This window comes from Pleurodeles waltl, unplaced genomic scaffold, assembly GCF_031143425.1.
Source record: "Pleurodeles waltl isolate 20211129_DDA unplaced genomic scaffold, aPleWal1.hap1.20221129 scaffold_67, whole genome shotgun sequence".
NCBI lineage: Eukaryota > Metazoa > Chordata > Amphibia > Caudata > Salamandridae > Pleurodeles > Pleurodeles waltl.
The window spans coordinates 2,741,026-2,763,224 of NW_027150384.1; the positions used below are offsets into that span (position 1 = coordinate 2,741,026).

General features: G+C 46.2%; 1 non-coding gene across 1 annotated transcript; it reads left to right on the plus strand.

The window, feature by feature from the left end:
* Positions 1-6,806: 6,806 nt before the first annotated feature.
* TRNAA-UGC (transfer RNA alanine (anticodon UGC)) lies at positions 6,807-6,878 on the plus strand. The gene has a single exon. It is a non-coding gene; the product is annotated as a tRNA-Ala (tRNA).
* The last annotated feature ends 15,321 nt before the right edge of the window (positions 6,879-22,199 follow it).

Below are 22,199 nucleotides of genomic sequence, written 5' to 3' on the forward strand. Positions count from 1 at the left end.
TTGTAAAAATTATTGAGTTTGTAACTTTGGGTAAAAAATGTAGTCTACATCAGTGGCTGTCAGAGACGTAGCCCATTGTATCCAACGTGGATGCAATGCTTTTGCATTTGGAACGCTAGCTTTTGTAACAGCCTCTAGGGCTGGGATCGGAGAAACAACAATAATGTGTTTTCCTTGGGCAAGAGGTATTTCTTTAATGACAGCCATCTGCACAGCAGTGAGAATTTTCTCAGTGGGAGCAAAGCATTGTTCTGCTGCTGAATATAAGTGTGATTTGTATGTAATCAGGACTGTCTAACCTTCATTGAATGTCACATAGGTGAAACCGATGGCCCCAGCTATTACTCTGATGACCAAATGTGTTTTGTTGTCCCTCGTGTGTAGGTGTTGTGCTGCAAGCATGTCTGTTTGCAACTCTCGAAGAATGTGTGTATGTTCAATTCTCCAGAATTTACTTGAAAAATCTGGACGTATTAGATCGTATAAAGGTTTTATGCGTGTAGCATAATCTGGAATGCAAGTTCTGCCAAAATTTAGGAAACCCAATAGAGATTGGAGTTTTTTACTCGTATTTGGTGGTTGTAATTGTGCGCATTTCTCTAAGTATTGTGGCACTAGGCTCTTTCCTTCACTTAACAGCTCATATCCTAGAAACAGGACGCTGAGGAAGGCGATTTTTGTTTTTTGAAGATGAATTTGAAGCCAAATTCAGCAAATCGGACAACAATGCGGGCTACCCGTCTTAAATGTAGCAATTCATCATCCGTAAAATAGATATCATCTACACAGGACAATTCTTCAGGATCAGTCTTGTGCAAAATTGCAGTAACACGAGCTGCAAACAGTCCTGGGCTGTTCTTATACCCCTGAGGTAAACAACAGAATTTGTTCTGGGAGCCTAGTGCACTGAAACTTGTTAAGTCTCTACTCTCAGGCGCTATATTCTGGCAGAAAAGACCATTGGAAATGTCCAGTGTTGTTTTGTATTTTTTACACACTATTTTGTTCATTGGTGCTGTGCTATGCAAGTTTTGGATAGCATAAGTGCGTGTATGACTGTTTAAATGTCTGTAGTCTAAGATTATTCTATATGAATGGTCTGGTTTAGCTACTGGGAATAATGGATTACTGATTGGTGAGACACAGGGTTCAATTACGCCCTGGTACTCTAATAGCGTGAGTATTCCTCTCACTGGTGCTTTTGCTTTGTGTTTTATAGGATACTGTGGTTGAGGTTCACTTTTAATTGGAATTACATGGTAGGCGGATTCTTTATCCCATCCTACATGGTTTCTGTATAATGCGGGTGCTTGTGCCAAAGCCCATTCAATGGAATAGGATTCGGCGAGTTCCTCTGGAACAAGGGGAGAGAAGGAATGTTTAATAACATCGTCTCCATATGAGCAGGTACGGACAAATTCAGGTGGCCAATCTTGTTCGGCCAACAAGACATCATATATGTTTACTACGCGATCCTAAAAGATTGCATCTATTATGCGCTCAATGTCTCCTCTAACTGTAGCGTTACTTTATACACCCTATCAGGCGTGGAGACACGCATGTCCGCAGTCTCTACTTGTATAAAGTCATCAGTTGCTTTCACCTCCAGATGCTCTAGAAGATTCAGGTGAACTAATGTGACCTCTGCCGCGCTGTCTAGCAGTGCTAGAGCCCATTTCTTGTTCTTCAAGAGGACCCTCTTCCTGAGTGGCATGTCAGACTGTGACTGCTGCCACTTTTTTCTTTTTGAATTGTGGTTTTTGTTGGGCGGGTTTCTCTTCCTTTTTAACAGAAACCTCTGAAGAGCGTTGTGATTCCTGTCTCGGGTTTCACTTACTCTGTCCTTCGCTCTGATCGCTCACCTCTCTCATTTCGTTTTTCCGATGAGTCCTGAAAGGAACGAGATTGGGGTGTATCAGTATATTGATATCTATCAGGTGTTTTTATATTAGCTCTATTTCTGAGATTATATCTATTCTGCAGGTCTCCATACGCTGAGATTCTCCACTCTCTTTTTTAGGAGTTTGTTGTTTTTTATCCTAGCGTTTCTTAGTACCCTCAGGTGCTTGCTGAGGGGAATCTTTACTCGATTTACCCTGAAATTGTGGTTTTTGTGGTCTGGCCCCTAGACTATCTCGACCTATAGTAGAATAGGTCCCTGCGATTATTTTAGGCAGCTCTCGTTCCTGATCCTGTTGCGGAACATCACGGAGCCGAATGCGCACTGCAAGCGCCACTGCTTCCCCCTTTAAGATTACTTAAACTGATTGAGGATACTGTGGTCAAAATTGCACATCAATTGCATCCCCAAATCTAGGGCCGGGGCAGCCCCGTATTCATCTTGAATTTGTTTCAACACCTCTGGTAAATTGGCAAGTGTCGGTGTTCCATGTGGGGTTGTATAGAGCGCGGCAAACACCGTGCCCCAGGTATTACAGTTATCTACTGTAGGGACCATCCCAAAGGGCAAGCACCTTGTTAATATTCTAAGTTTATCCTGACGTCCTGTATGGGGAAATACTGCCTCCAGCGCATTAATCTTTTGTGCTAAACAAAACGGAGTTACCTCTCGTTTGGCGGGTACTGTACCCATAATCTAATGTACAGTCACAGGATTTATACCTGGCGTTGCTGCATGTGGATGTGCTGGAGCAGCACGTGCTGGGTTTGTATTTAATGTTTGCATTATAAATTGTACTAATCGTCCATATATCGATGTTAGTTCAGTATATAAACGACGAACCTCAGCTACCGCTAAATTTGCAACTGCAGGATGTGGTGTATAAGTGGCCAATAAAGGCCAGGTAGGACCGTCATTACTTAGAGGACCTAACCTTACTGGTAATATTGTGTGGCGTAGGGCGCCATCATGCCAATTATTATGTTCTTGATAAGAAAGAGGTATTTCTAAATATGCGTATGCTCTGTATTGTCCAGGCGCATTTGCAAGTGTATATTGGTGAAATGTATTCATGTTCCCATTAACTGCTGGAAATGTGACCCAAGAATAAAAAGGTTCTGTTCTATAAGCTGCATCAGCATCCACAACAAATGTGACTGGACCCCCCTGGGCCGTTAGGCCATTCGCTAATAAATGTGTAGTTAGAGGTTGTCTCATATTAACCGCTATTTGTACCTGCTGTGAATTTGCCATTGTAGTGTCATTATAAGTGCAGAGAAGGCACACCAAATAGGGCTTTCCTTTTAAGGTTCAAGCTTGAACAACCTCCAGCTGCAATAGGATAGCCTACGCAGCTCGGGTGGAAATTCTTAGTACCACGGACGTCTCTGTATACAGTATTGAGGCATCATTATATATAATGAGACAGACATACTTCGGAGGACTCGAAATTAGAGCCTGACCAAACGTTGGCGGCGCCATGTCGAATAGGCTCTCATTATTCCAATGAGACTACTGGATTTTGAGCGGCAGAATCACCCGCGATGTGGGAGACTGAGTCTAACCCACTGCGGGTGACACCTGTCGCTCTAATCCGGGTTTTTGCTCTGGCTAACTAGCAGTGCCTCATCCCTACCACAGACTAGTGATGATTGGGCAGCCGAGCGCATTACATACTAGGCTTCTCAGGGAAGTCGTGGTCACTCAGGTCGCATCCGGTTCTCTCATTTACAACTTAGTCTCATATATAAATGACAAACAGAAGCAGTATATGTTTCAATGATGAGTTTAATAAAACGACTGCATCTTAGGTAGCAAAGCGTGAGCTGCAATAACCAGGACAACACAATATGACAGCATTAAAATTGTGACGAGATGAGTGAAGCATAAAAACAACCCTATCATATTGTCACTATAATCGAAGGACTATTTCCTATCTAGGTTATAATTTGAGCACAGCATGTTAAGCTCTAATTCTGCCTTTCAAGTTCCCCTGGGAAGACATCAACCCCCATTCCTGAGCAAAGTTCCTGTGGTCTGCGTTAGCATCTGTAGCGAAGCATTCAGCAATCAGCATACAGTCGTGGTTTCCTGACTGGAATGTCCCTCTAATGTGTAAGGGGCAAGGAAGTGTTTATATAATAACACAGATGATGTTCTGAGAAAATGTCCCTACATAAGGATGTGTCTTTTCTACGAATGTTGGAGACTAAACTTCTACCACGTTCACCGGCAATGTACTGAACTGCAGCCTTGAATGAAGCACAGAGTGATCAAGAATGTCTTGTTTAAGAACAGAGTGCTGGCCTAGGCAAAAACAGTTAGATAGGTGAAAATAAACAAGACCGTAAAAATGGTTATTGTAATAATAATAAAGCGAAGCTGAATAAAATATATTTAGGTTAAAGTGCACAGCGGCCTAGTGTGTTAAAATAACGTGCATGGAGCTATAACTAAAATGGCTACACAACAACGCAATCTATACATACTGTCAGAGAAATAAATATTTTGAGCGTTATGCTTTCAACCAAAAGCATGTGTAGGGTGACTTACACCACTAAGTCCAAAGAGAAAGTGCAGTGTGGCAAGCTCACAGTAATGGTTTTCATGTAAATTGTGCAGGAACGGTACACCTGATCATCTGCTCTGCTCAGTGCGATTAGCTGAAGAACTAAACCACTGATCAGTAAAGATGCCAGTTCTAAGGTGGCATGTTGGATGAAAGTCATCCAAAATGGCGACCCAACCAGGTCAAGCAAATTAAGAAGAACATAAAGAAACAGTCACACACTAAGAAAACAAAGACATACTTTAAGTGCATCTGAACTATTTAAAGTGGCGATGGGAGGAGCTAGAAATATTTTTGGACATCCATAACAGAAGGTTAAAAAGTATTGGGAGTTATTAGGACCTCCCATGTTATCACAGACAATATTCACTTTTGGCCCCCCAAAAAAGTGACCATTAGCACTTCTTGGATAATCTGCATCCTCCATCTCTATCAGCTGACCCTAGGAAACAGAAAAGCACTCAGGGTGAACCCATGTTGGTGACAAGTCCCTGGCGAGGAGCAGGACCCTATCATGAAGCGCATACAAACTTCTGTGAGTGAGGATAGGTGCTCTTTTTTAAAAGAAGTCCACTATAACCAGTGTTAGGTCTTCAGGCTCTGGTGCTAACACACAGGAGTATTCCTGGTTTGCCTTGGGAGCCACAGTCTTCTAAAGTGTTTGCATTTTCTACAGTCCTTAATAAGGGCCACTCTGCGCAGTCATACAGTAAGTGTCACAGTACACAAGACCGCAGTGGCACCACTCAGCAGGCTCCCAATGAGGATTACTGTGTGGAGCTGCACAATGGGATTTAGCCATTCATCCTTCCTGGGTAGGTATTCAGTCACACATATTATCTGTGCTTTACAGCTGATTTTGTCCTGATTGGACTTCTTGCTCTTTAATAGACTAAGAGCCTCATTTAGAGTTCGGCGGGTGGATTACTATGTCACAAACATGGCGGCTAAACCCCTCCACCTTATTACAAGTGCAGTACAATGGTACTTGTCACCTTTGTAACAGAGTAACTTGGCTGCGACCTCTAAATAAGACCAAAAAAAATGCCAGAATGCAGTGTGCTGGCGCACAGAAATGTTTTTAGCTGCCCTTCCCGTCACTTCCATGCTCTTTTTTTAAAACTTAAATGAAAACCTTCAGTGTTTAATTGGCCATTTGATATTTAAAGGCGAAGCCTCAAAGATCAGGTCACAGTTAATCATCAAATTAACTTTTATTCAGAGGAGCAACTATTAAAACAAGCTTTGGCAAAACCCATAGTCTAGCTTACATTCATCCTCTGAATCACAGCCCTCCATCCCCCTTGCTTGGGTGGATCCCCAGCCTGCAGTGCTGACCTCACCCTCCCTGGAGAGTCAGTGCTTCGGGGATGTCAGTTTTATGAGGGAGACTTGCTTTTCATTTACAAATGTGGCTGCTCTGAATGTAGACTGCTGTCATCATTTCTGTTGCTTTAGGTCTGTTGTACTCGATGTTATGCGGAACTTACCGAGCTTTAAATTGTGCAGCAGTAACTGCTGGTACTTACAGCGCCTGGAAGCAGCCACGCTTGGCGGGGGGGAAGGGCGGGAATAAATGCAAGATGTTTATATGTACACTGAGGCACGCCCTGTGTGCACGCACGAGGTAAAAAAAAGTGGGGTCACCTAGTCACACCAGCGCCTTCGATAGCTCAGTTGGTAGAGCGGAGGACTGTAGTATAAAGTCAGAGATCCTTAGGTCGCTGGTTCAAATCCGGCTGGAAGGACATGTTTTGTTATATATTTTTTTATTCTATACTTTGTTTTTTAGTTCATTGATAAACTGCACATTAAACACTTGGATGTCAGTGACCGCTCTTCTGGTAACTTGAATTTATGAGCCGTACAACGGGGCTAGCAGCCGGGGACACTTAGTATTAGAGAAAACAGGAAGACGCGAGAATTTAGGAGATAAAATACAAATGAGCAGTCCTGAAACAGCTCCACAAATAAAGGCTTTCGATCGAAATATGAATCTGTTTATAATGTTTATAATAGCAATGCAGCATATTGTGGTTATACTATAGAGGAGAAATATGCTGCTTCTGGGCGGTTGCTCGTCATTACCAGAAATACTAAGAAGTTTATTCATGATGTTTCCTTCAGCGAAGACTTTAATTAGAAGGAAAACCGTCATTCGTTAATTTCGTAAGTGCATCCCTGTGAGCGGAATGATGGATAAAAAAGATGAAAATGCACAAAAGGGCCTTATATGTTCGAGAACAGGAGAAGCTCATAGGACTCAGGACAAATTTCCATTGGATACAAGGTGTCCCCCTACACTGCTGTTCTCACATGACGTTCAGTAGCATAGCAGGGGATGTAGCTCAGTGGTAGAGCGCATGCTTTGCATGTATGAGGCCCCGGGTTCAATCCCCGGCATCTCCAATGTGTTTTGTATTTTCCCTCCGCGCTGCTCCCTCGTGGTGCACACCTGGGTGCAAACCGCATCCCCAGGACTCCTCCCCCTCACCGGCCTCTTTTTGAAGAAAAAAAACCACAGCATGGAGCCTGCGCATGCGCAATGGATCCCATTGCACCTTCCCAGCACTTCACACCCGTTCATCTCTGCAGTCCCAGCAGCTTCCTCTGAGCTGTAAAGAGGACATCACAAGGGGGAGGGAGGGACAGGCGGCTCTGCAGGGGCCACGCGCCACCAAAGCGAGCTATTTTGTATGTTATAGAAGGAGGCTCAGCTCATTAGGGCTCATTTCCTTTCGTGGCAAAAATACCGACCATTTCAGCTGTTCTGGAACCGCCAAGAGATACTAACTGAACAAAAAATTACCAGCATTGTGTTGTAAAATGGCAATTATGCCTCTTTTGGAGGCAGTAATCATCTGGAAACATTTAAGACAGCTCTAAAATACTTTTGTTAACTAATTTCTTTGAGTTGTCTCATTCAAGTTTATGTTTCTGAAGGCAAAATACAGGATTTCACTGCTTTATTTCATATTTTTACCAGCCTGGACTTAAATATACAGGCTGGGTCAGTAAAGAACGGTCAGGTGGCAACCCTATAAAATGATGAAGCAGGTGACCTCTGCCACCGCAGTCCGTGGCATAGATCTGGGAGAGTGTTTGGGGAATGACACCCTGTTGGACTTTTGCTTATGCAGGGTCATCCCCAGTCTTTTTGCCTCCTGCCTCCTATTTTTTTCTGACCTGTTGCTGTTGGATTTTGAACTCTGAGCACTTTCCCACTGCTAACCAGTGCTAAAGTGCATATGCTCTCCGTGTAAATTGTATGTAATTGGTTTATCCATGATTGGCCTATTTGATTTACTAGTAAGTCCCTAGTAAGGTGCACTAGAGGTGCCAGGGCCTGTAAATCAAATGCTACTAGTGGGCCTGCAGCACTGGTTGTGCCACCCACATAAGTAGCTCTGTAATCATGTCTCAGACCTGCCACTGCAGTGTCTGTGTGTGTATTTTTACACTGTAAATTCGACTTGGCCAGTGTACCCACTTGCCAGGCCTAAACCTTCCCTTTTCTTACATGTAAGGCACCCCTAAGGTAGGCCCTAGGTAGCCCCAAGGGCAGGGTGCAGTGTATGGATAAGGTAGGACATATAGTAATGTGGTTTATATGTCCTGACAGTGAAATACTGCCAATTTCGTTTTTCACTGTTGCAAAGCCTGTCTCTCTCATAGGATAATATGGGGGCTACCTTTAAATATGATTAAAGTGTAGATTCCCCTAGGGAGTAGATGGACATGTGGAGTTTGGGGTCCCTGAACTCACAATTTAAAAATACATCTTTTAGTAAAGTTGATTTTAAGATTGTGTGTTTGAAAATGCCACTTTTAGAAAGTGAGCATTTTCTTGCTTAAACCATTCTGTGACTCTGCCTTGTCTGTGGATTCCCTGTCTGGGTCAGTTTGACAGTTGGTTGTTTTTCACCTCACACCAGACAGTGACACAAAGGGAGCTGGGGTGTAACCTGCATTTCCTGATTAGCCATCTCTGCTAGGAGGGAGGGGTGGAGTGGTCACTCTCATCTGAAAGGACTGTGCCTGCATCTAACAATGCCGGCTCCACCCCCCTGGTGTGTGTCTGAGGCCTTGCCTGGGCAAGGCAGGATTTCACAAGTAGGTGTGAGTCCCCTTTGAAGAAAGGTGACTTCAAAGACTAAAATGGGTATAAGAAGGGCACCCAAATCTACAGACTTTAGAAACACTTCTGGAACCAAGAGGAACCTCTGCCTGGAGAAGAGCTGATAGCTGAGGAAGAAGTGCTGCCCTGCCTGTGACTGTGCTTTGTGGAGCTTTCCTGCAGTGCTGCTTCTGCCAGAGTAAGAGGGCAAAGACTGGACTTTGTGTGCCTTCCATCTTGAGAAGAAATCTCCAAGGGCTTGATCTAGAGCTTGCCTCCTGTTGTTTGAAGTCTCAGGGACAGCAAAGACTTCTCTCTGCCAGCACCTGGAGTCTCTGGAGAGACTCCTACTCTGCCCTGTGGTGCCCATCCAGTTCCTGGGACCCTGAAAGGAGAAGCTGGCAGCCTAAAGACAAGAAAATCCACGCACAGAGCGCCGTGCGGGGAAAAGATTGACGCAAATCCGATCTGCGGCTGAAAAAACGACGCGCCGCCGGCTCCGCAGCTGAGAAACGACTCTCGCAGGAAACGCGACCGAAAAATCGACGCACGGAGCAGGAGAAGCGACGCGCAGCATCGCTGACGGAGGCTGGGAGATCACAACCTGCGGGATTTTCAAATCATCGTGCGGCTGGATTTTTGACTCAAGTACCGCCGTGCGGAGTTATTTTTGACGCACACCAGGTACATTTTCACTCTAGCAGCGCTAGTGTGTTTTTAAAACTACTTAAAGACTCTTTTTGATTTTTAATTAATAACTTGACTTGTGTATGGTGGATTTTTGTCGTTTTGGTCTTGTTTTGTTTAGATAAATATTTCCTATTTTTCTAAACTGGTGTTGTGTCATTTTGTAGTGTTTTCATTAAGTTACTGTGTGTGTTGGTACAAATACTTTACACCTAGCACTCTGAAGTTAAGCTTACTGCTCTGCCAAGCTACCAAGGGGGTAAGCAGGGGTTAGCTGAGGGTGATTCTCTTTTACCCTGACTAGAGTGAGGGTCCTTGCTTGAACAGGAGGTAACCTGACTGTCAACCAAAGACCCCATTTCTAACATTGGTGATCAGCGGACGGGATTTGGACTTGTATTTGTACTTGACATACAGTGATTAAGTGTACACTACTGTTTGAGTTCAGACCACTACGTGACCACATACTACTTGTTTGGTGATCTTTTGCTTTTTCTCTTAAGGACTCCTTTTTGTTTTACTTCCATGATTTTGCTGTTCCCTTGACTGATTCTTTTTTACTTCATTGGGAACTTATTTTCTGCCTTTGGAACTTTGCACTTGTGACCATCATGTCTCAATCTGGAGATGCAACAGCTGGAGCTGTGTTTGAAATGGAGAAACTGAAGGAGTACTCAGTTGCTCAATTGAAACAGTTCCTTAAAGATCTTGACTGTCCCACTGAGAGCTCCACCAGGGAGGGGGAGCTGCAAAAGGCACAGAGGGCCTGGGTGACAATCAAGAAGGCTGGAGGGCACACAGAGGAGGAGAATGTGGGTGGGGAAGTGCAGAGGATACACAGTGGTGTAGTGGAGGTACCTGTTACGCCTGGGGGGAGGGTCCCCAGGAGGGGTAGCAGGGTGTCATCCAAGGGTCTGACTCCTGAAGAGTTACAGGACAGACAGGCAGAGAGGGCTCGCCGGTTCAAGGAGTTGAGGATGCAAAGGGAGAAGGAGTTGGAAGAAAGGAGGAGGGACTTAGAGATCAAAAAGAGGATTTGGGCTTATGAGCTCAAAATGAAGGAGCTGGAGGTCATGAGGGCTGAATCCAGCTGGAATGGTGGCAGCAACAATTTTGTATCTAGTGCTGCTGAAGAAGTGCACATGCCCAGAGATGTGGTGCCCTACTTGAAGGAGGGAGTTAACACACACCAGGAGGTTCAGGGGTATGAGGTAGCTCCAGTGATGCACAGGGTCCCTGAGGTGGATTGGGGAACTGGCATGGGGAGTCATATTCCTACTGGTGGGAGGGACACTCTACTGACTCTAGGTGAGAGTGACAGTGAGAGGGGTTCCCCCCAGGTAGAAGTCCTGGTTATGGAGTGTGAAGACATCCCAGAAGAGTGTGGGTTGAGTGTCAGGGACAGTGAGGTACTGTCTCACCAGTCTCAGGAGGGTGATGTGGGGTGCTTTTCCAAAGCAGAGTCACTGGATGGTTGGGTGAAGGGTACTTTGGTTAATTCGTGTAAAGGGCTGAGTGATGTAATTGCTGGAGAGCATATGTCTAGTCCTTATTTTCCAGAGCTACGCCAACACCAGGTGGAGTGTGAGTTCTCTGACCCCAGGGAGCTTACAATGGAGGCAGACCTCTTGGTGAGTACCAGAGAGTCTGAAGAGGCATTTGGGGGGCTCCTGAGAGGAGTGGTCTAGGTATTTCCCAACCAGGTGAGGTAGGGAAGGATTGTAGTGTCCCAGGTAGGTCCCAGTGTAGTGGGATGGGTGAGGGACCCCATGTCCAGTCTCTAAGGAGAGGGAATGGGGATGGGCTGAGGTCCAAGGTGCCCGAGATCCGGTCCCAGGTCCTGGAGGGTTCCATGAGGGAACACCAGGAGGGGAGCCTAGCCTGTACCATAGGGCCATCTGTTGAGGGAGATCCCACAGTGTCAGGAGAACTTGGGGGGGCGGCTGTAGCCAGCGTCCCACCAGTTCTGGTGTCTGGCAGTACCACTCCTAGTGAGGGGGTGCAGAAGTCCAGACAGAGGGTTGAGAGGGGGTTGCGGACCCCAGTGGAGAACCTGGAGGGTCAGGGGTCAGCTCTGAGAGCAGTGCCCCCCAGGAATGACCTTGGTGAGACCATTTCTGGGTTGGGGGGAATCCAGACTCTGTCAGATGGGCAGAGGTCAGGAGACCTGCGACAGCCAGACTCTTGTGTGGCCCTTGGGGACAGTGTGTCCCTTGAGGGGGGTAAGTGTGCCCCCCTGGAAGTCCTGGTGTGCCAGGCAGTGGTTCAACTGCAGGGTGGTGACTCTGGGTTGAATGATCAGGTTCAGGGGGTAAACTCTGACCTGATGGGGGGTAAGTGTGCTCCCAAGGAAGTCCTGGTGTGCCAGGCAGTGGTTCAACCGCAGGGTGGTGACCCTGGGTTGGATGACCAGGTTCAGAGGGTAAACTCTGACCTGGTGGGGGGTAGGTATGCCCCCCAGGAATTCCTGGGTTGCCAGGCAGTGGTCCAGTCTGTGGGTACAGACCCTGGACTGGAGGATCAGGTGCAGGGGATAAACCCTGACCTGAAGGGGGGGGGGGGGGCGGTTTGCCCAATCACCCCCCCTGGTGTGATTTCAAGGGGTACTCTCCCTGAGTGGTGGGTGCAGAACCCTGAGAGTAGGGGAAGGGGAGAGTAAGACTCACCCCTGACCCTAGAGCAATCTAGGGGTACAGACCCTGGATTGGAAGGCCAGGTTCAGGGTGTCCCCCCTGACCTGGAGGAAGGGGCTACTGTTAACAGTGCCCCTACCATGTTGCCTTCTGAGGGGGCCACTCCTAGTTGGGGGGTGCAGGACCCCAGAAGGGAGGGTGGGGGAGGGAAGCCTCACCCCTGGCCCAACCTGAAGGTACAGACCCCAGGTGGGCGGACCAGTTGCAGGTTAACAGCACTGCACTGGTGGAAGAATTGTGCAGGACTGCTTCTACAAGCACCCTGACAGTTTTTGACTCTGGGGGTGCCGCTTCTGCAGGGAGGGTACAGAGCCCCAGAGGGGAGGACCAGGGTCAGGTTGTCATCCCTGACCTGGTGGAAGAGAGAGTGGTCAAAGGGTGCCAGGCACCTGGGGCTACCGCCCCCCACTCTCCGCAGTCACAGTGGTTGGAGAGGCCTGAGGTCGGGCTCTCATCCCTGACAGTTGTCCAGGGCCACCGTGGCTTGCTGTCCTGGTGGACAGAGTTGCCCCTGGGGGGGGGGCGAGAGTCACACCCCGGGGGTGGAGTGGGCAACACCACTGTGTTGGCCCTGGTGGTACTATCTGCCCATTGCAATACATCTGTGAGCAAAGTAAAGTTAGGTGCTGCACAGATGGCGTCTGTAGATGTGGAGAAGGGTTCCCCATGGGTTAGCTTAGTGGGCCCTGAGAGTATGGACAGAGGGATCCAACTGGAGTCAGGAAGGCGTAGAACTGGAACATGCCCCTGCTGTTGTGGGCCTGGGTCCTTGTTCTATCGCCCCAATCAGGGAAGTACATCAAGATATTGATTGTTCTCCCCTGGCTTTAGGCTGGTAGGGGGTCGTGTTGGACTTTTGCTTATGCAGGGTCACCCCCAGTCTTTTTGCCTCCTGCCTCCTATTTTTTTCTGACCTGTTGCTGTTGGCTTTTGAACTCTGAGCACTTTCCCACTGCTAACCAGTGCTAAAGTGCATATGCTCTCCGTGTAAATTGTATGTAATTGGTTTATCCATGATTGGCCTATTTGATTTACTAGTAAGTCCCTAGTAAGGTGCACTAGAGGTGCCAGGGCCTGTAAATCAAATGCTACTAGTGGGCCTGCAGCACTGGTTGTGCCACCCACATAAGTAGCTCTGTAATCATGTCTCAGACCTGCCACTGCAGTGTCTGTGTGTGTGTATTTTTACACTGTAAATTCGACTTGGCCAGTGTACCCACTTGCCAGGCCTAAACCATTCCCTTTTCTTACATGTAAGGCACCCCTAAGGTAGGCCCTAGGTAGCCCCAAGGGCAGGGTGCAGTGTATGGATAAGGTAGGACATATAGTAATGTGGTTTATATGTCCTGACAGTGAAATACTGCCAATTTCGTTTTTCACTGTTGCAAAGCCTGTCTTTCTCATAGGATAATATGGGGGCTACCTTTAAATATGATTAAAGTGTAGATTCCCCTAGGGAGTAGATGGACATGTGGAGTTTGGGGTCCCTGAACTCACAATTTAAAAATACATCTTTTAGTAAAGTTGATTTTAAGATTGTGCGTTTGAAAATGCCACTTTTAGAAAGTGAGCATTTTCTTGCTTAAACCATTCTGTGACTCTGCCTTGTTTGTGGATTCCCTGTCCGGGTCAGTTTGACAGTTGGTTGTTTTTCACCTCACACCAGACAGTGACACAAAGGGAGCTGGGGTGTAACCTGCATTTCCTGATTAGCCATCTCTGCTAGGAGGGAGGGGTGGAGTGGTCACTCTCATCTGAAAGGACTGTGCCTGCCTCTAACAATGCCGGCTCCAACCCCCTGGTGTGTGTCTGAGGCCTTGCCTGGGCAAGGCAGGATTTCACAAGTAGGTGTGAGTCCCCTTTGAAGAAAGGTGACTTCAAAGACTAAAATGGGTATAAGAAGGGCACCCAAATCTACAGACTTTAGAAACACTTCTGGAACCAAGAGGAACCTCTGCCTGGAGAAGAGCTGATAGCTGAGGAAGAAGTGCTGCCCTGCCTGTGACTGTGCTTTGTGGAGCTTTCCTGCAGTGCTGCTTCTGCCAGAGTAAGAGGGCAAAGACTGGACTTTGTGTGCCTTCCATCTTGAGAAGAAATCTCCAAGGGCTTGATCTAGAGCTTCCCTCCTGTTGTTTGAAGTCTCAGGGACAGCAAAGACTTCTCTCTGCCAGCACCTGGAGTCTCTGGAGAGACTCCTACTCTGCCCTGTGGTGCCCATCCAGTTCCTGGGACCCTGAAAGGAGAAGCTGGCAGCCTAAAGACAAGAAAATCCACGCACAGAGCGCCGTGCGGGGAAAAGATTGACGCAAATCCGATCTGCGGCTGAAAAAACGACGCGCCGCCGGCTCCGCAGCTGAGAAACGACGCTCGCAGGAAACGCGACCGAAAAATCAACGCATGGAGCAGGAGAAACGACGCGCAGCATCGCTGACGGAGGCTGGGAGATCACAACCTGCGCTGCGGGATTTTCAAATCATCGTGCGGCTGGATTTTTGACTCAAGTACCGCCGTGCGGAGTTATTTTTGACGCACACCAGGTACATTTTCACTCTAGCAGCGCTAGTGTGTTTTTAAAACTACTTAAAGACTCTTTTTGATTTTTAATTAATAACTTGACTTGTGTATGGTGGATTTTTGTCGTTTTGGTCTTGTTTTGTTTAGATAAATATTTCCTATTTTTCTAAACTGGTGTTGTGTCATTTTGTAGTGTTTTCATTAAGTTACTGTGTGTGTTGGTACAAATACTTTACACCTAGCACTCTGAAGTTAAGCCTACTGCTCTGCCAAGCTACCAAGGGGGTAAGCAGGGGTTAGCTGAGGGTGATTCTCTTTTACCCTGACTAGAGTGAGGGTCCTTGCTTGAACAGGAGGTAACCTGACTGTCAACCAAAGACCCAATTTCTAACACACCTCCAAACAATATTATTTTTTGTTTGGTAGTTTTGTGTTAGGGACCTGAGTCGGGTCTGCTATGTCTCTGTCGGTTTTTAGGTCGAGCGTAGCAGCGCGCAAGCGCTGCTTTTCTGACGTGTTGGTATGTATCTGGGCTTTTAACCACGCCCACCGCACACCTATCACTATCACTCGTTCGTGGGCTTGACTTTCAAAATCCTTTCTTTTTGTTGGTAACTTCTTTATGTTTGTCCCTTCTTAGGGAAATTTTGTTACCGCCTTGGGGACGGACCCTGTTACATTGATTATTGCACGTTTGCCGATAACTTTGACTGGTAGCAAACTTCTTTTTCTTTTTGTGTGTCCCAGTCACGCTCACAGCAGAGTATTGAATCAGCTTGCTTATGTGAAAGTGTTTTACTTTTTATATTTAGTTTGTGTGGCAATAAAACTCCAGTTAGTAATTTAAAACACTAATTCCTCTAGCTCAAGCAATGCATTGCAAATTCTTGTTCCAATTGTGAGCCAAGCATGAAAGACAAAACAGTGGCCCTTGATGTAAACAGGATTGCGAGAGAGAGAGAAAGAGGCAGAGATACCCTTAGCAAAATGCACAACTAATCTGAAATCAGTACAGCCTGCCCTCCTCGTTCAACTTGTATGATCTTAAGCACATGTTTTATTTCACAAAGCCTCCTTTTTAGGTCGAGCAGGCAAGCGCTCAGACCTGTTGTGATCTATCTGTGGGCTTTTAACCACGCCCACCGCACGCCCATTACTATCACTCGTTCGTGGGCTTGCCTTTCGAAAATCCTTTGTTATCATTGATAAATGTGTTACGTTTGACCCTCCTTGGGGCACTTTGGTTACCGCGTTGGACATCGAACCTGTTACATTGATAATTGAACGATTGCCGATATGTTTGGCTGCAAGTGAACTTCTTTTTCCTTCGCGCTCATGCTTATGGTGACCATGGCACTTTGAGTCAGCTCGCTTATATCATCTGTTTTACTTTTCATTTTCAATATAAGTGGCAAGAAAAGTCCAGTTAGGAATTTACAGCATTAACAGCTCTAACTTGGGCAAACGTGAGACCCACTGCAAATTCTTGTTCTTTACTATCACATATATGAGCGCACTTTTAAATACTTGATTCGAGATGTGCACTGTACAAGCACCTTTTATTTTTGATCTAATAGACTGTAATGTTGCTCTATCTATATTAAGAACTTAGGCCACGTTTAGGGTTTACATGGTGTAGGAGGCTGGCCTTGCTTATAGTGGGTACCTGATGGTACTTACACCTTGTGCCAGGTCCAGTTATCCCTTATTAGTAGATTAGTGGTGTTCTAGCAGCTTAGGATGATAGAGGTAGCTATAGCAGAGCAGTTTAGGCTGAACTAGGAGACATGCAAAGCTCCTACTATACCACTTACATCATATAGCACTATATCATAAGAAACACAATACTCAGAGTTACTAAAAATAAAGGTACTTTATTTTAGTGACAATGTGCCAAAAATATCTCAGAGGATATAATCCCTTAGGAGGTAAGTAAAGTACACAAAATATACACACAAACCAAAATCAGGTAAGTAAACAGTTAGAAAAGTAGTGCAAACACTGTAGAATACAATAGGATGCAATAGGATACAATAGGCCTAGAGGCAACACAAACCATATACTCAAAAGTGGAATGCGGACAACGAATGGGCCCCATCCTAGTGTAGTGTGTAGAGGGTCGCTGGGAGTGTAAGAAAACACTAAGGGTGTCCAAGATACCCCACCCCAAGACCCTGAAAAGTAGGAGTAAAGTTACCCTACTACCCCAGAACCACACTAAAGTCGTGATAGGGGATTCTGCAAAGGCAACAACTGAATGCAAAGCACTGAAGACGGATTCCTGGACCTGAGGACCTGCAAATGAAGGTGACCAAGTCCAAGAGTCACGCAAGTGTCCAAGGGGGGCAGGAGCCCACTAAACCCCGGATGAAGGTGCAAAAGGGCTGCCTCCGGGTGGAAGAAGCTGAAGATTCTGCAACAACAGAAGATGCCAGGAACTTCTCCTTTGCACAGAAGATGTCCCGCGGCGTGCTGGAGGATGCAGAGTTGTTTCCACGCAGAAAGACAGCAAGCAAGCCTTGCTAGCTGCAAGAGCCTTGGTTGAAGAAAATGGGTGCTGCCCGGGCCTAGGAAGGACCAGGAGGTCGCCCCTTGGAGGAGGAGACAGGGGGCGCTCAGCAGCACAGAGAGCCCATGCAGAAGCACTTGAACAGGCGTTCAAGAAATCTGAGCACAGCGGTCGTCTCAACGCTACAAAGGAAGGTCCCACGAAGCCGGTGGTCAAATCAGCGAGTTGAGCAATGCAGGACGGAGTGCTGGGGACCTGGGCTATGCTGTGCATGAAGGGTTCCTTGCAAAAGTGCACAGAAGCCCTAACAGCTGCAGTTCACGCAGTACACAGGATTACTGTCTGGCGTGGGGAGGCAAGGACTTACCTCCACCAAATTTGGACAGAAGAACCTCTGGACTGTCGGGGTCACTTGGATCCAGCTCCTGTGTTCCAGGGACCACGCTCGTCAAGATTAGGGGGAACCAGAAGACCAGTGGTGCAGAAGTTTGGTGCCTGCGTTAGCAGGGTGAAGATTCCGTCGACTCACAGGAGATTTCTTCTTGGCTTCCAGTGCAGCGTGAAGGCAGACAGCCCTCAGAGCATGCACCACCAGGAAACAGTTGAGAAAGCCGGCAGGATTAGGCGCTACAATGTTGCTGGTAGTCTTCTTACTACTTTGTTACGGTTTTCAGGCGTCCTGGAGCAGTCAGTGGTTAATCCTTGGCAGATGTCGAAGAGAGAGATGCAGAGGAACTCTGGTGAGCTCTTGCATTCGTTATCTGACGAGAAACCCACTGGAGAGACCCTAAATAGCCCTCAGAGGAGGATTGGCCATCTAACCAGGTAAGCACCTATCAGGAGGGGTCTCTGACGTCACCTGCTGGCACTGGCCGCTCAGAGGCCTCCATTGTGCCCTCACACCACTTTATTCAAGATGGCAGAGGTCTGGGACACACTGGAGGAGCTCTGGGCACCACCCCTGGGGTGGTGATGGACAGGGGAGTGGTCACTCCCCTTTCCTTTGCCCAGTTTCGCGCCAGAGCAGGGGCTGGGGGATCCCCGAACCGGTGTAGACTGGCTTATGCAAGGAGGGCACCATCTGTGCCCTTCAAAGCATTTCCAGACGCCAGGAGAGGCTAATCCTCCCCAGCCCTTAACACCTATTTCCAAAGGGAGAGGGTGTAACACCCTCTCTCAGAGGAAATTCTTTGTTCTGCCTTCCTGGGACTCGGCTGCCCAGACCCCAGGAGGGCAGAAACTTGTCTGAGGGGTGGCAGCAGCAGTAGCTGCAGAGAAAACCCCAGAGAGCTAGCTTGGCATGGGATTGGCACCCCAAAACCAGATTTGGCATGGGGGGACAATTCCATGATCTTAGACATGTTACATGGCCATATTCAGAGTTACCATTGTGAAGCTAGTGCACGCGTGTAATGCTGTCCCGGCACTCACAAAGTCCAGGGAAATTGCACTGAACAATGTGGGGGCACCTTGGCTAGTGCCAGGGTGCCCTCACACTTAGTAACTTTGCACCTAACCTTCACTAAGTGAGGGTTAGACATATAGGTGACTTATAAGTTACTTAAGTGCAGTGTAAAATGGCTGTGAAATAACGTGGAAGTTATTTCACTCTGGCTGCAGTGGCAGTCCTGTGTAAGAATTGTTTGAGCTCCCTATGGGTGGCAAAATAAATGCTGCAGCCCATAGGGATCTCCTGGAACCCCAATACCCTGGGTACCTAGGTACCATATACTAGGGAATTATAAGAATGTTCCAGTGTGCCAAATAGAATTGCAAAAAATGGTCACAAGCCTACAGTGACAATTTTAAAGACAGAGAGAGCATAAGCACTGAGGTTCTGATTAGCAGAGCCTCAGTGACACAGTTAGGCACTACACAGGGACACACATTCAGGCCACAAACTATGAGCACTGGGGTCCTGGCTAACAGGATCCCAGTGAGACAGGCAAAAACAAACTGACATACAAGTAAAAAATGGGGGTAACATGCCAGGCAAGACTTGTCATGGCTACTGACTTGCCTCTTAGTTCACTAATGGAATTGTTGTGTGTGTGTGTGGGGGGGGGGGGCGAGACAGGAATCCTTCTAAAAACACTTTTAATAAATGCCTTGCTTATGCAGTGATATAATCTAATTTACTATGGTGAAACGCTTCTGCAGGTTAAAGGAATATTAGTTTTTTAGAGACTAGTAAAACACCGCCCAGAGAAGTACTTCTTGATTGGCTGCAAATTTACTACTCTTTGCAATTCACAAACATTGGCAGTAGTAGGCTTGAAATTCTGTGCCAGTTTCAAGTTTCTATGATACATACAACAATAATGTCCCAACGGGACAGGCCACACTAATTAACAATACAAAGAACAATTACCACACAACCATATGCTGAAAAAGACATATAGACCCTAAAGGGTGTTACAAAAATGAAGGAGAGCAATAAACACACCACAGACACAGAAAATATTCATAACATATCATATACTCAAAATAGACAATGCTAGAGTAATCAAGCTTGCTCCTTTGTGTGCAAAGAGTGATAGTTGTAACTTTCTGCACACACACTTTTTTCTAACGCAATATTTAGAATTAAAACAATGAAATATGAATCGCAGTGCACATAGGCAACTGCATCCAGCCTGCCCAATTTTCTGTACTTCTAATTTCTATCCATATACTAAAGTATAATGTATTGATCAATTAATCCCCTTGAAAATAATTTTTTTACAATCCAGGCCACAATATTAAAATATTGTCAACGTTTTGACCCACTGAGGATCTGGTTATTCAAAATCTTTGGTTGGAGTCTTTATCAGAACAGAATGCGCGGGAAAACCTGTGTTAGGATAAACATAATTAAGAAAACATATCTGGTGTGTTTGCAAAAGAAAGAAAATTACATGGTTCTCTCCAGACAAAAGGACTCACTGACAGTAATACAAAGTGACATCCCATAGCGGGTCAAATCTTCTTATAGACAAAGGCTGTAAATCCTACACATCTGAGCCATAAAAATTCTTAATGCTCTGAACAAATGAAGGGAACCACTGGTTACATAGTACTAGTAACCCAGCGAGTAAAAGAATCAGTTGGCTACAAAACCAGATTGCTGATCAGTCAATATGGCCGTCATAAGATGGGTAGCAGTCACCCAAAATGGCGGCCGTGATCGGATCAAGCAAAACAGTGGGAACAAGAAGAAATGGTCAAACACTAAGGAAATACTTTGAGTGCAAGGATAACACAATCTATACGTCGTGTCAGAGAAAAGTAAAAAATTGTGAGCTTTATGCTTTCAAACAAAAACATGTGTAGGGTGACTTACACCACTAAGTCCAAACAGAACGTGGAGTGTGGCAAGGACGCAGTAATGGTTTTGATGTCAATTGCGCAGCAACCGTACACCTGATCATCTGCTCTGCTCAGTGCGATTAGCTGAAGAACTAAACCACTGATCAGTGAAGATGCCAGTTCTAAGGTGGCGTGTTGGATGGAAGTCATCCAAAATGGCGACCCAACCAGGTGAAGCAAATTAAGAAGAACAAAAAGAAACAGTCAAACACTAAGAAAACAAAGACATGCTTTAAGTGCATCTGAACTATTTAAAGTGGCGATGGGAGGAGCTAGAAATATTTTTGGACATCCATAACAGAAGGTTAAAAAGTCTTGGGAGTTACTAGGGCCCGACCCCCCCCCCCCATGTTTTCACAGACAATATTCACTTTTGACCCTGCAAAAAAGTGACCATTAGCAGTTCTTGGATAATCTACATCCTTCATCTATCAGCTGACCCTAGGAAACAGAAAAGCACTCATGGTGAGCCCATGTTGGTGACAAGTCCCTGGCGAGCAGCAGGACCCTATGATGAAGCGCATACAAACTTCTGTGAGTGAGGATAGGTGTTCTTTTTTAAGAGAAGTCCACTATAACCAGTGTTAGATCTTCAGGCCCTGGTGCTAACACACAGGAGAGTATTCCTGGTTTGCCTTGGGATCCACAGTATTCTAAAATGTTTGCGTTTTCTACAGTCCTTAATAAGGGCCACTCTGTGCAGTGCTGCAATTAGGATGTTTCTAGTCTGTGCTACATGGAGCGCCAGTCTGTGAGGTCATACAGTAAGTGTCACCGTACACAAGACCGCAGTGGCACCACTCAGCAGTGTGCCAACAAGGATTACTGTGTGGAGCTGCACAATGGGATTTAGCCATTTATCCTTCCAGGGTAGGTATTCAGTCACGTATATTATCTGTGCTTTACAGCTGATTCTGTCCTGATTGGACTTATTGGATCCTAATAGACTAAAAGCCTTATTTAGAGTTCGGCGGATGGATTACTATGTATACTTCTTGTGACCCCAGCTTTTTCCATGTGCACTAATACAGCCCAGGCATAAAGAAATCCTAGGAGACTGGTAGGAGCCCCAGACTTTTTGTGAAATCTTGTTATTTGTTACAAACTGTTTGTACTGCTACCCGTGACTGTTTACTGTAGGTTCCCTGTGTTTCGACCAGCTTGGCTTTTTAAACCACTGTTTTTTAGCTGTGACTGTTTGAAATTTCCTTCTTAGTTTATGGCTAAAGACTGTATAAAGCCAACTCCCCCCATCTCCTTTTAAAAAAAGGCTACATACACTTCAGTGGCTAACCAGAGTGTATTTAGGAGACTGCTTAATCTGTTTCTGTGATTTAAATTGCGTTTAGAAGGTGTCTGCATCACTTGTTTTTGCCTTGAAAAAGCCAAATATCTGAGTGCGCGACAAGCAGTATTTCAGTGTTTTTCAATCTCTCCCTTACCTGGAAAGTAGACTCTGCTAGCTTGGAATTGTGGGTTCAGACTGTCTGTATCCAAGGAGATTCTGAGAAGAGCAGCAGCTCCCTCCTCCCTTCCACAGGGTCTTGGGCTTGCTGATTGGCTCCCTAACTCCTAGGCAACCTGAGCCCTCCTCTAACACCTGCACTGGGCCTTTATGTTTGTGTAGGGAACCTCAAGATAGCCATCTCCATTTTGTGAGCCCAGCTTTTTCTCCGCGCCCTAATACAGCCCAATGATCAAGAAATCCTATGAGACTGGTAAGAGCCGCAGACTTTCTGTGAAATCTTGTTATTTGTGAAAAGATTGTACTGTTACCCGTACCGCTTTAATGTTGGCTCCCTGTGTTTTAGCCAGCTTGACCTTTTTAAACTACTGTTTTGTAAGCAGTGACTGTTTGAAAT